Source organism: Saccopteryx leptura, unplaced genomic scaffold (assembly GCF_036850995.1).
Source record: "Saccopteryx leptura isolate mSacLep1 unplaced genomic scaffold, mSacLep1_pri_phased_curated manual_scaffold_21, whole genome shotgun sequence".
Taxonomy (NCBI): domain Eukaryota; kingdom Metazoa; phylum Chordata; class Mammalia; order Chiroptera; family Emballonuridae; genus Saccopteryx; species Saccopteryx leptura.
This window is the reverse complement of record NW_027095703.1, coordinates 1,776,303-1,789,578: the sequence shown is the minus strand read 5'-3', so window position 1 is coordinate 1,789,578 and position 13,276 is coordinate 1,776,303. Positions and strand designations below refer to the sequence as shown.

Sequence of the window (13,276 nt, the reverse complement as noted above, 5' to 3'; positions counted from 1 at the left end):
TGGAAATTTATGGGCCACAGCAAAAGCAGCCCTGAGAGGTAAGTTTATGGCATTACAAGCATACCTTAAAAAGCAAGTGAAAGCTCAAATAAACAGCTTAACCCTGCATCTAAAAGAACTAGAGGAAAAACAATAAGTATAAATGAGAGGAAGTAGAAAGAAGAAAATTATAAAGATCAGAGGGGAAATAAATAACATAGAGCCTTAAAAAATACAGAAGTTCAATAAAAACAATTGCTTGATTTTTTTAAAGGTAAAAAAGATTGATGATATTTTAACCTGAATCATCAAGAAAAAATAAAATAAATCAAATAAAATTAGAAATGACAACTGACACTTCAGAAGTAACAACAAGCATTGCAGAAATACAAAGAATTATATAAAAATAATATGGTGTATATGCCAAAAAATATGATAACCTAGGTGAAATGGATAAATTCAAAAAACATACAATCTTCCAAGGCTAAATCTGAAATGATCTAAAAACCTAAACCGACCAATTAGAACAAGTGAAATTGAGAGAGTTATAAAAAATCTCCCAAAATAAAAAAAACCTAGACTGGATGTCTTCACAGAAAAATTTTATCAATATTAAAAATAATAATAATAAAAGTAACTCCTAGGCCCTGGCCAGTTGGCTCAGCGGTAGAGCGTCAGCCTGGCGTGCGGGGGACCTGGGTTCGATTCCCGGCCAGGGCACATAGGAGAAGCGCCCATTTGCTTCTCCACCCCACCCCCTCCTTCCTCTCTGTCTCTCTCTTCCCCTCCCGCAGCCGAGACTCCATTGGAGCAAGGATGGCCCGGGCGCTGGGGATGGCTCCTTGGCCTTTGCCCCAGGTGCTAGAGTGGCTCTTTTGCCCCAGGCGCTAGAGTGGCTCTGGTCGCGGCAGAGCAATGCCCCGGAGGGGCAGAGCATCGCCCCCTGGTGGGCAGAGCATCGCCCCTGGTGGGCGTGCCGGGTGGATCCCGGTCGGGCGCATGCGGGAGTCTGTCTGACTGTCTCTCCCCATTTCCAGCTTCAGAAAAATACAAAAAAAAAAAAAAATTAACTCCTATTCTTCTCAAGCTATTCCAAAAATTCAAGAGGATTGAAGACTTCCAAGCTCCTTTTATGAGGTAAGCACTATCCTCATTCCAAAACCAGGTAAAGAAACTATAGAGAAAGAAAACTATAGACCAGTAACCCTGATGTACATAGATGCTAAAATTTTCTAAAATATATTAGCAAGCCAGATCTATCAATACATTAAAATAGTCACACATCATGATCCAGTGGGATTTATTTTAGAACATCAAGACTGGATCAGTATTCACAAATGAACAAATGTGATTCATCACATAACCAAAGAAAGGATAAAAATCACATAATTATATCAATAAATGCAGAAAAAGCATTAATAAAATTCAGCACCCATTTATAGTAAAAATTCTTAAACTAGGAATACAGGGAATATTTCTCAACATAACAAAAGACATCAAGGACAAACCAACACCCAACATTATACACAATGGACAAAAATTATAAACAGTACCCTTAAATTCAAGAACAAGACAGGTGTGCCCCTTTTACCACTATTATTCAACATAGTTTTGTAATTTCTAGCCACAGCAATCCCACAAGAAGAAGAAATAAAAGGCATTCAAATTGGAAAAGAAGTAAAACTATCACTATTCGTTGATGACACTATACTATACATATATAGTAGAAGTCTCAGTCAAGAAAATACTAGACCTGATAAATGAATTAGGCAATGTGGCAGGATATAAAATTTATATGCAGAAATCAGTGGCATATTTATACACCAACAATAAAATGTTTCAAAGTGAAATTAAAGAAACAATTGCCTTTACTATTTTTAAAAAAAAGTACCTAAGAATAAATTTAACCAATAAAATAAAAGACTTATAGTCAGAAAATTATAAGAAACTGGAAAAGTAAATAAAAAAAAATTACAAATACGTGAAAGTATATACTGTGTTCATGGATGAAAAGAATAAACATTATTAAAATATCTGTATTACATAAGAAATTTATAAATTCAATGCAATTCTTATTAAAATACTAATGGCATACTTCAAAGATATAGAACAAATATTTCAAACATTATATAAAACCAAAAAGGAACACAGCCTCAGCAATCTTAAAATTGAAGAATAAGGTGTGAATTATCCCACTTCCTGATATCAAGTTATATTATAAGGCCATAGTAACCAAAATATCTTGCTATTGGCATAAGAGACATACAGATTAGTGGAGCAGAATAGAGAACCCAGAAGTAAACCAACAGTGTTATGGTCCAATGATACTTGACAAAGATAATAAGAGTATACAATGCAGTAAAGTCAGTCTCTTTAATAACTGATATTGGGAAAACTGGACAGGTACATGCAAAAAGAAAATGAAACTGGACCACAAACTTTCATCATTCACAAAAATAATCTCAAAATGGATAAAAGACTTAAGTGTAAGTTATGAAACCATTAATATCTTGGAGGAAAACATGGGCAGTAAACTTTCCAATATCTCTCAGCAATATTTTTCTTGATTTATCTCCATGAGCAAGTGAACTGAAATAAGGATGAGGTGAACAAATAGGGCTATAACAAACTAAAAAGTGTATGCACAGCAAAAGACACCATGATCAAAATAAAAAGTCCACCCACACAATGCAAGAGCATACTTACCAATATGTCTGATAAGAGGTAAATAACCAATATTTATAAAGAACTTCTAAACTCAACACCAGCAAGGTAAAAAAAATCCAATTAAAAAATGGGTAAAGGAAATGAATAGACAGTTCTTCAAAGAGGACATAGGGATGGCTAATAGGCATATGAAAAAATGTTTAACATCATTAATCATCAGAAAAATGCAAATTAAAATTACAATAAAATACCACCTCACACCTTTCAGAATGGGCCTCATTAACAAATCAAAAACAGAATAAGTGCTGTTGGTGGTATCTACAAAAGTGATCTTTTCTGTATTGATTGTGGGAATGCAGAATTTTGCAGCCACTGTTAAAAACATTATAAAGTTTGCTCCAAAAATTAAAAATAGAACTGTCTTTTGACTCAGCTATCCCAATTTCGGGAATAAATCCTAAGAATATCACACACTGATTCAAAAGAAGATATGCATTTCCATGTTTATTGCAGCCTTGTTTACAATAGCCAAGATCTGGCAACAGCCCAAGTGCTCCTCAGTGGTCGAGTGGATTTAAAATACACGGTACATATACACAATGGAATACTAAGTGGCCAAAAAAAGTAGAAAATTTTACCTTTTGGGATCACAGGGAAGGACTTGGGGATTATTATGCTAAGTAAATTAAGTGTGGCAAAGAAAGAGAAGTATCATATAATCTCACTTTTATGTGGAATCTAATAAACAAAGTGAACTGAAGAACTGAGTAGAGGCAAAGGCAGGGTCACAAAGAGCCCTGGGACAGCCGTGAGAGGAAAGGAATAGAAAAAGATGGAATCAGAGAACGTGAAGTGATTAGTGAAATTATATATATATATATTCCTTTTGTACAGATAACAGGACAGCAAATTCCAAAGGGAAAGGTGGGAGTTAAAATTGGGGAAAAAAAGAGGATGGGGGACAAAGGGGTGGGGCAAGCATGTTATGTTGAGTGACACCCTTGAATCCATGTTAACACAATATATTAAAATTAATAAAAAAATAAAAAATGACTTCTTTCCTTCTACATTCAAACACTTACTTGAAGCTAGTAATGCCAAAGCTGTAAAAATATCACAAGAAAACCCATCTACCAAAGTTACAATGGCTTCCCTAACATTGTTGTGACAACAGCATCTGAAGAGAGGACAGCCACGAGAATTCACAGAGCTACAACTTGTAATACAGTGATAACAATGGGAAGATATTTATCAAAACTGAAATTAATTTACCTTTCATTTGTACTTCCCCTTTTTTATTTTTTGATTCTTTTTCCTTACCTTCTTTTCAGAATTTCATCCTTTAGAATTAATTCTGTCATTCTTAATTTTTGTGGTGTTCATTTATTTGATTTTTAGATTCCTTTTGATATTTTCTGTGGCTTGACTTCTCATAATTATAAAAATTTTTACATATTTTTGTGTACTTAATGTTACTATTTAAATTTATTAATTACTTTTTAAAGACTCTTACAATATCGGTCTCAAATGCCATGAAAAAGAAAAAAATGGAATACCACAAATGAACAACAACACCAAAATGTAGTTAAGATGAAAATTAATAATCCCCCACCAAAAACTCAGACACATGAAAATGTTGGAGTGAAATGACAGAGAATTGAAATATAAAATTCTGAAAATGCTCAATGATAGGTGATAAAACAACAATAGATATATTGAGATATGAAAAATAAATTAAAGAAAAAAAGATATACTTTACCAACTTGATTAAAATATTTAAAAACAGAAATAGGGAAATAGCTGTTGTCTCAGTTGCAGAGAGGTGCTTCAATGCATGGATGTCCTTGTGTCAATGCCCAGAGTGGATACATAGGAGCAGTGTCCATCTGATTCTCTATACCATACTTTCTCCTTTGCTCTCACTTTCTTTGCTCCCCCCCAAGCCACGCCTTGACTTCAATGAGTTGGCCCCAGGTGCTTAGGATCAAAGGATCAAAGGATATATACAAGCATATAAAAGAATAAAATTGACATGTCAAAATTCCTTGGATACAGCAAAAGCAAAACTATGAGGGTGTGTTTTATCATTATAGTCTTATATGAAGAAACAGAGAAGATATCATGTAAAAACATTAACATCACATATTAAAAAGCTACAATGAGAAAAAACAAATCAATCCAAAGTCAGCAAAAAAAAAAGGTAAAATTTAGAGCCAACATAAATAAGACAGAAAATTGTAGAAAAAATTAATACAAAAAATAGCTGGTTCTTTGAAAAAATTGATGAAATTCACAAGTGACTGGCTAGAGACACTAAGAAAAAGAGACAAATGACTTCTACAAAACAAATTCAAAATGAACAGAGAAATATTAACATAAACACCATAGATTTACAAAGGATCAAAGTAGCATATTATGAAAGTTTAGATGCCATAAATTTAATAAAGGATGTATCAAGTTTTAGAACTATAAAATCTACCTAGACCAGTTGTTGGCAAACTCATTAGTCAATAGAGTCAAATATCAACAGTACGATGACTGAAATTTCTTTTGAGAGCCACATTTTTTAAACTTAAACTCTATAGGTAGCTACATTGTTATTAACTAAACTAGGGTATTCCTAAACTGGCCTTTGCTAAAAACATCCTCACCTCAATCTGATTGAGGTACGTTTGTTGAGGTCTACCACTTCCAACTCTCCCATCCACACTCATCTTGTATACTTGTTTTGTCTATCTCCTTTCATTCATCCTCTCTATATGTCCAAACCATCTCAACATACCTTTCTCAATCCTCGACAGACACTACATCTTCTTTCACTCCACAATGCTCCCTAAAATTAACTTAATAAACTTTACTTATAGTTTTAAGTCTTAGTTAAACTATAGGTATGTTGAATAAAACTTGATATTATATTTAATAATGATATTATTTATTGATAAAATTAAATTGTAAGGTATCTATAAAATTAAATCATGACAACATATCTTCCTTCTCTGGGTCTTTCAAAGCAGACTACTTGGGCTGTGAAATAAGTTCACATTTGCTTTTTTCCAATATTTCTATATCATCACAAAGACATTCAAATTTCAAGCTCCACAAGTCTTTGTTTTTTAAATTTAGCAATTGCATTTTAAAGTTTCCAATGTCAATATTAAAAAGAGAAAAATTTAATTGATACAGTAGCATTAAAAGTTTTTTTTTTTAACAAAGGCTAACATCACTTTGCTGTTTCTGAATTCCTGAAAACTGTTGAGAAAAGCTTCCCTCATATTTAAAAGTGTTGTTTTGAAATAGCAAATGTTAATATCAGAATTATTGGTGATGTTGTAATGGGCTTGGAAAGTGAATTAAAGTTTTACTTTCAAAATCTTGAGCAAAAAGAGGTAATTTGTTTTCAAATTAAGTAACTTCTAACATCAAAAAAATTGTGTTTCCTTTCTCCTGTAGCTTAGGATTAAGCTGATTTAGATGATACATGTCTCCCATGAAATAAAATTTTTGAATCCACTAATTGTTCATTAGTTCTGGATGATAAACACCTTCTTAAAAAGAAATGCTTTAATTTCTGTTAATAAGGAAGTGAAACACTTCAAAACATTTTCTCTTGATAACCAACGTACTTTGTATGCAGCAGAAGATCTGCATACTCTCCATTTCAACTAAAAATTCTTTAAATTTGTGATAAGGGATTTGGCTATAATGGAGATGATAATCTTAATCACCAATTCCATAGCTTTGCAAATTTCTTCTGGAAATGTCTGTGCACAAAGCAATTCTTGATGAATGATGCAATGGTAAATAGGTATCTTGTGATTAATTTTTTTCTTTCAAAATAGCAAAAAATAGGTTTCTTAACACTTGTCATACTTTTTGCTCCACCTGTTTAAATTGAGACAATTTAATGGAGTGGAATATGATGTTTTTCCAAGCACTCAATTACAGCATTTGCTATATCCTCTGCATGTGTTTGACCTTTGAGTGGCAATAATCCTAAAAGTTCTTTTTTAGGATCTGTAAATAAGATAACTCATACAAAAAGTAAAACTTGTGCTGTATCATTTATGTCACAAGACACATCACCTCCTATTGATAAAGCTGAAACCAATTTAAGATCTTTGACTTGCTGGTTGGTTATATTCGAGGACATTTTGACTGTTCTAACTTTCACTGTTTTAGCAGACAATGGTAACTTTAATTTTTTTTAGAATATCTGCTTTGTTCTTAAAATCCCAACATAGCTCTTCAGATGCATTTATAAGACAACTTTTTATGTATTTTCTGTTAGTATATGGTTTTCCTCTCTTAGCAATCTCTTGACCAACCACAAAACTTGCAATATTAACATTGTTGGAAGACTGCATCCAGTAAGTAAATACAGAACTTGATTTTTCTTGACTCTTCTGAAGTTCCTTGACTGCTTTTATCTCTGCATCACAAACAGGATATTTAATACTAAATGACATGTTTAGTTGTAAAGTGGCTCTCCAAATTTGATTCCTTCTTATGCACCAATTTCTCCTGACAAATAAGACAGTTTGGAAGGCCATTTAAGTTTTGAATAAACACAAAAGTCTTGGTCCATTCAACTTTAAATTCATGGTTTTCATCTTTCATTTTTCTTTGCTTCTTCTTTGTAGCCATGTCAGACAGGGCACCTAAAAAATGTTTCATTTTATAATAATAAGGCCACCAACACAAAACAATCACAATTCATAAATTGATGACAAAAAATACCTCTAGGATTTGAAGCTGGTTGGAAAAATACAGGTAACTTGATGCTTCAAGTAGGTACCTTTGTCAACTGCGTGCAATTTTCAGATGTGACTAGCACTAACCACTGCACAATGAGACTGCTGACTGAATAGCTCACTCAACTCGTGCATAAATCATGCATGCCTCCCCCACACTGTATCCTGTGGCCTGCTTGCCCTGCATCTCCTGTTGCCCAACTGACCAACACCTCCACATGTACCTGCATGCCTGCACATGGTATGTTGTGGAAGAGCCACAGTCAAGGGGCCAAAGAGCCACATGTGGCTCATGAGCTGCAGTTTGCCAACCACTGACCTAGACTGATTCACTTAGTGAAAACCCTAAATAGACCCAAGAGTGACGAAGAAATCAAAACAATAATAATATATCCAAAAAAACTAAAGTCCCAGATCAGATAAACATACTAGTTAATTCTTCCAAACATTCAAAGAGGATTTGGCAAGAATCCTTCTCAAAGTCTTCCAAAATATAAGAAGAGAATGAATTAATACTTCTTACCACATATAATGAGACCTTAAATCACCCTGATACCAAAACTCAACTGGAACAATACCTCTAATAAACACAGAACCACTGATCTTGAAAAAAATGCTAGGAAACTAAATTCAACAACACATTTAAAAAATATTACATTTTGATCATCAAGTGAATTTTATTTCAGGAGCTAAAGAATGGTTCAACCTATAAAAATTGATCAATGTAATACATCACATCTACAAAGCTTAAAAGAAAAATCATATGATTCTGTTATAGAAGAAGAGAAGTTAATTAATGAGATACAACATGCACTAAAGGTTAAACCACTAAAAAAAATTAGGAACAGAAGAAAATACCTGAACATAAATGTCATTGAAGAAACAGTATCAGCCAGTTTTATACAAAATGGTGAAAAAATTAAGTTTTTTAAAAAATCATGAAGACATGACTGCCACTTCATTCATTTTTCAATATAATACTGAAAGTCTCAGTCAAAAAATTCCAAAACAATGAATAAATTAAATCCTTATTAAAAAACAAGCAGAAAATTATTAATTTATGCAGAGAATATCATCTTGTATATAGAAAACCCGAAAGGCTCCTCTGAAAACCTATTGAAAAAAATATACCAATATAGGAAATTCATGAGACAAAGTCAATATTAAAAAGTCTATTATTTTTCTTAGGCCAATGAATAGTCTTTGGAAAATGAATGCATACACACACACACACACACACACACACACACAATCTTACATACACAGAGGAATTTATTTTATAATTGAAGTAAAGAAAAATGCATTGAAATGAAGTTAACAAAAATTATGAAGGACCTACACAGAGATAACTACAAAGGAATTTTAAAATATAATGAAAAAGACTCAATGAAATAGAAAGCATTCTATGTTTCAGAATTAAAGTAATTAACAGAGATAAATGGTTTTATTACACAAAGCAATATACAAACTTAATGCAAACTGCATTACTATTTCAATGTTATATTTTAAAGAAATAGAAAAAAACACCAGCTTTTTATAACTCCATTACACCTTGATAACACAAGTGATGCAGAGGGAAAAATCAAAGCCTGAAGTGTCATACTACCTGACTTCAAATTAATCTATAGAACCACAATAATTGATTACACATGGTATTGGAAGAACAGTAAACATACAGACCAATAGAACAGAATAGAGACCACAGAAATAAGAATGTGTACAAATGAACAAATCATCTTTGATAAAGGAGCCAAAAACACTCAATGGAGAAATGAAAGCCTCTTCAGTAACTGGTTCTGGAAGAATTGGAAAACCGCATGCCAAAAATGAAATATAACAAGTTTGCCACAATGTAGAAGGATTTTGCTCAAAATGCATCAAAGACCTAATATAAACTGAAATGAATAAATCCATTGAAGAAAATATAGTTACTGAGCTAATGGGCTCCAAATGTAGATAAACATTTACAAATGTTACCTCAAAAAGATAAAATTAAAGGTTAAAATAAATGAGTGTGACAATATCAAAACAATAAGCTTCTGAAAAGAAAAGAAAATAGACAAGAAAATTAAGCAGCGAAAAATGGGAGATGATACTTGCAAACAATAGCTCCAATAAGAAGAAAATGTCCAAAATATATTAAAAAGAACTCACAGAGATTAGCATAAAACACAAACTATCCTATTAAAAATTGGGGCAGAGGCTTCCTCCAAGAAGTGTGACTTGGTCTCCATGTGAACCCTCAGACCCAGGCAGCCACCACCCAGGCTATCCAGTTCACTGCTTGTACTAAGCAGCCTTTACAGACCCCAACCCATGTACCTGGCCCACATTATCTCCTGAACTTCCAGAACCACCAGGTCCCTGACCTCTGCCTTCCCTGCCATATTCTCCATGCCCCGATCCAGACTCTCCCACTGCTCAATATCCCCACCCCTGGAAGATCCTGCACCCACAGACCCCTAACCTCTATCAGACCTTTGACTCGCCCACAAGAGCCCAAAACACAATAATTCAGGCCCGACAATACCCCTCATTCTGCACATAACCTGGATCCCGAACTCTAGTAACCCAGGCCCACCTTTCTTCCCACAGATCCCAGACGAGCTAAAGATGCCTGAACACCATAACCTCCCAACTTTGGATTTCACCAGAACCCCAAAACCCCTGATCCTCTGTGGATGCCGCTGACTCACAACAACCACCCCTGGACGTCCCCTCAGCATCCCGCCCAGGCTGTCTCCACACCACAGCTGCTAGGACCACTCAGGACCCGAATTCAGAAGACCAGCAGACCCCAGCACCACTCAGAACAGTGCTGTGGGAGACACTCATCCACGAAAGATTCTACCTGCGTCCCCGGCCTCTGACGCCCTGACCCTCAGGCACTTGAATATCTTCAGAGATGCAGTCTCTACTCAAGCGGCCCACAACTGCTGGTAGGAGACACCAACATCCCTCTCCGCCTCCCTGGCCACGCCCTATGACGTGTATCCACTTCCTGTGCTTCCCGATGCAGAAATGGCTGCCTGGCTGCTCCAGGGCTAAGAGACACTTCCGACCTTGGCCCCGCCCCCAGATTCAGGCCCAGGCCCTGCCCCTTATCGCCACTGCACATGCGTAAATTTGCCTCGCCTCCTTTGCTGTTCCAGGCAGTGCCTTAACTGTTGGCTGCAGTGAGAGGCCGTCGGCCTTAAAACACACAGGAATGGGTCCTGGTGTGTAAATCTAAGGTAATATAGCTATGTGAGTCAATTATGTACTACCTAATCATGTGTTGTACTTTTATTTTATGTGTACTGATTTATCATGCATGGTAGATGGCATGGCTATACCATTTAATATATATCATTTATCTAACCAAGCATTTATTTAAAATTTAATAACTTTTATTATGTGTCTTGATTGTCTGGGTGAGAAAATTAACTCGAGGTTACATATTATTCTTACATGATTATATATAAATTCATCATAATATAAATATGCACTACCTAGTATCTTAAATGTTTTATATGTTCATACTTCATACATTTACTTGTATAATGTAAAGCAAATATAAAAATAAAATATTTTGATGCTATAATTTTAACTATAATAGCCTGTTCTTATAGTATTGTATCATTTAATCATAAAGTAGCAAATTACAATTTATTAAGTGTCCACATTATGCCAGAAACTGTGTTGGGAATGTGCTTCTGTTCTCCACTTGACAATAGAGAAACAGGCTCCAGGGGTTTATCAGGAAGAGGGCCAGTCATTGAACCCAGGCACACTTCCCAGTGAGGTCAGCTTCTGCTGTTCTTTACGTAGCCATCTTCCTCTTTGTTAATCTTTACTAAAACAAAAAAGAAGTAGAGGTAGAAAATCACCCATCTAACCTTGCAACCTCTATGACGTGAATTGGGGAACTTTATTTAAAACATATGAGTGAATATCTCTTCTTTTTAGTAAGTGGCAAAGGCAAGTAGATGTCTCAGGTCAAGTTTGCCCTCCCTTGCTGAACTGGAGCTTCATTGGTCCAGGCTCCAGGTGGGTCAGTCTGAAGCCAGAAACTGTTGTTTTCTGGCCAACATCCTGGATTTGGCCCACTCCCACATGGAGAGAAACCGGTAGCTCTCATCACACATTTTGATTCCCAATGTGGGCATGCCTACCTGGGCTGTGTTGCTTTTAGCTAGAGTACTGTGCTGTTGGTTTCTACTTGGTGCTGTGTTTTCTTCTGAAGGTCTCTTTTGATTCAATCAAACACCTTAGTGATGCCTCCATCAAAAAGCAGCAGCTGGAGAGACAGAAACTCAACGAGCTGGAGCAACCATGTGAGGACCAAAAAACGGCAAGAGAAAGAGTTAAGGAGCAGCAGAGGGCCAAGGAGTTGTAAGCAGTGTGTTCTTGCAGGGCCTTTGGAGCTAATGCCTTACTCATGTGCATACATGTGTGTGCATCTTTATATATGTCTTTGCATCTGTATACATGTATGTGCATGGACTCTGATGCTATGGCTACCAAAGTTTTGGCACAAAGTGTATGCACACATGTATATCCTTGTCTGTGTCTGTGTACAGTGTGTGTACTCACATGCTTTGGCTACTGGGACTTGGAACAAATATGTGCATGTGTGTTCATCCTTGTGTGTGTGTGCATCCATGTAAATCCAAGTACATACATCTGAGAGCATGAGCCTACATGCTCTGGCTATTGGGGCCTTGGCACAAAATTCAGTGTCCCTGGTCCTGCCCCAAATTCAGTTTCACTTGTAGCATGGCCTGGGTGGGTCTCAGGACTGCACCTGCCCTCGGGAGCATGTCACTGCTCACCTTCATGGTTCCTGCTGAGACCAGTGAACATCCTGGCTAGTGTGCAGTTTGCATTTGGTTGAAGCTACATTAACAAAATAAGTTAGGGACCAGGAGGAGTTACTAGATTTTAATAAAAACCATGTCCATTTGAGAGGGCTTTAAAGTAACTGCCTTTGTCCTTCCCTGCAGTTTAGACATCATGAGAAAACTCAAGTAACAACTTCCACTCCTTTATTGTTTATTTTTCTCTTCTTATAAAAATAACATATGCCCTGGCCGGTTGGCTCAGCGGTAGAGCGTCAGCCTAGCGTGCGGAGGACCCGGGTTCGATTCCCGGCCAGGGCACACAGGAGAAGCGCCCATTTGCTTCTCCACCCCTCCGCCGCGCTTTCCTCTCTGTCTCTCTCTTCCCCTCCCGCAGCCAAGGCTCCATTGGAGCAAAAATGGCCCGGGCGCTGGGGATGGCTCTGTGGCCTCTGCCTCAGGCGCTAGAGTGGCTCTGGTCGCAACATGGCGACGCCCAGGATGGGCAGAGCATCGCCCCCTGGTGGGCAGAGCAGCGCCCCTGGTGGGCGTGCCGGGTGGATCCCGGTCGGGCGCATGCGGGAGTCTGTCAGACTGTCTCTCCCTGTTTCCAGCTTCAGAAAAATGAAAAAAAATAAAAATAAAAAAAAAATAAAAATAACATACCAGGCAGATTTTCCTCAATTTTGGGAGACAAGGAGAACTTCTGCACATTCCATCACTGCCATTGTACTTGTGCAGTTTTCACGATTTTTGTGTGTGTTTACCAGCTTGTTCTCTGTTGTATCGCAGACATGTGGGTTTGGTTGGATTGATTCCTGACCAGTCAGTCAGACTTGTTGTTCCTGTTGCTGTAGCTGACTGTTGTCCAGTGTTGGTCTTTGTTTCCCCTGGGTCAGTTATGCAGCTATGAACATGTGTCTACACTGGGCTGTTTCCACCTTTGCCTCAGAGCCCTGCTTTAGGCTTGTGAGTCCCAACCATGGTGTTGTTCTTGAGTAAGCCCCATGCCATGGTCCTGAGAATGGGACAGGCAGCCAGTGAAGGTGAGGATGAGGG

At 36.7% G+C, this 13,276-nt stretch overlaps 1 long non-coding RNA gene and 1 pseudogene across 1 annotated transcript in view; one reads left to right on the top strand and one right to left on the bottom strand.

Annotated features, from left to right (window-relative positions):
- LOC136386916 (uncharacterized) overlaps positions 1–13,276 on the bottom strand; it is a 478,497-nt gene that overhangs the window by 185,923 nt on the left and 279,298 nt on the right. The window lies entirely within an intron of this gene.
- Positions 1–13,276, top strand: part of LOC136386926 (A-kinase anchor protein 17A-like) — a 61,549-nt pseudogene that overhangs the window by 36,709 nt on the left and 11,564 nt on the right.